This window comes from Protobothrops mucrosquamatus, unplaced genomic scaffold, assembly GCF_001527695.2.
Source record: "Protobothrops mucrosquamatus isolate PMUCROS unplaced genomic scaffold, P.Mucros_1.0 scaffold4278, whole genome shotgun sequence".
Classification (NCBI taxonomy): Eukaryota; Metazoa; Chordata; class Lepidosauria; order Squamata; family Viperidae; genus Protobothrops; species Protobothrops mucrosquamatus.
In genome coordinates this window covers 20,580-22,179 of record NW_015390194.1, presented here as the reverse complement: position 1 = coordinate 22,179, position 1,600 = coordinate 20,580, and positions in this window count along the sequence as shown.

Below are 1,600 nucleotides of genomic sequence, written 5' to 3'. Positions count from 1 at the left end.
GCCTGGCCGTGCTCTTCCTCCTGTCCGAGGTTTTCACTGTTGTGAGCATTTCTGTTGAGGATTGGCAGTGGAGGTGGGGTGGGGTGTGTTTTTTTTTATTCTCCCCATCTGCTGGGTGGTTGCAGCAGGTTTTGGACACTTCACGTGACCCTTGGACACTGACCGTCATAAATATGAATCAGTTGCCAAGCATCTGAATGTAAATCACAAGACCCTGGAGATGCTGCAACATTTCAGCTGATCGGCGCTTCTTCTGGGCTCAGCAGAAGCACCAGGATCAGTGCTGCTTTCCAGCTGGTTGGTGCTTCTTCAGAGCTCAGCAGAAGCACCAGGATCAGTGCCGAGCTCCAGCTGGAACCTGGCACTGATCCTGGTGTTTCCGCTGAGCCCTGACAGCCGTGCAGCTCCAGCCATCTTTCGCTCAGGCTTGTGCGATGCTGCGCCAGTTCAGCTCATTTCCATATCCCGCTACCACTTTTTTAGGATGGTTGCGTACCACCTGCCAGGTGCCAATGTACCACAGGTGGTTCCCCTTACCACTGGTTGAAAAGCCCTGCCCTAGATAGCATGCATGCATTAACAAAACGAACTAGCAATCTTAGGCTGCCAGAATTACTGATAAAAAGCATTGTAGACTTCCCTTCCCATGAATGCCACATGCTAAAAAAAATCCCTTCACTTTCTTCTTTTCTTTTTTAATTCCATTTTCTATATTACTTTATTTTTCTTTCTGAGAAAATTTTCAATAATATTATAAAAATGATTCAGAATCAGAATAGAGCTGGAAGGGACCTTGGAGGTCTTCTAGCGCAGCCCCCTGCTCAAGCAGGAGTACCTATATTATTTCAGATAACTGGTTGTCCAGTCTCTTCTTAAAAACCTCCAGTGATGAAGCACACACAATTTTTGAAGGCAACCTGTTCCACTGATTAATTGTCCTCACTGTTAAGAAATTTCTTCTTAATTCCAGGTTGCTTCTCTCCTTGATTAGTTTCCATTCATTCTTGTCTTGCCTTCTGGTGCTTTGGAAAATAAATTGACCCCCTCCTCCTTGTGGCAGCCTCTCAAATACTGGAATACTGCTATCATGTCACCCCTAGTCCTCTTTTCTATATCAATTCATGAAAACAAAACTATAAAACAGAGAGAAGAAATACTGTACATCCATAACACAGGATACATATATCACTAAAGAAAAGGCAACAATTGTTCAATGCCAACTTAACATAAAGCCTTGGAAAACTGTGTTTTCAAAGATTTGTGGAATAGCATCGGGTGGGATCCTTATATACATTCCAATAAATGGCCATGTTTAAAAGAAGAAACCAGAAGCACACCCATTCTGCTTGATCTTACTAGACAGGTAGAAACTACTACAGATGACCACTTCCTCAAATAGCCAGACTCTTATCAATTTGAAGACTTTATAAGTAGAACCAACAATATATATATATATATATATATATATATATATATATATATATATATATATATATATATATATATATATATATATATATATATATATATATATATATATATATATATATATATATATATATATATATATATATATATATATATATATATATATATATAT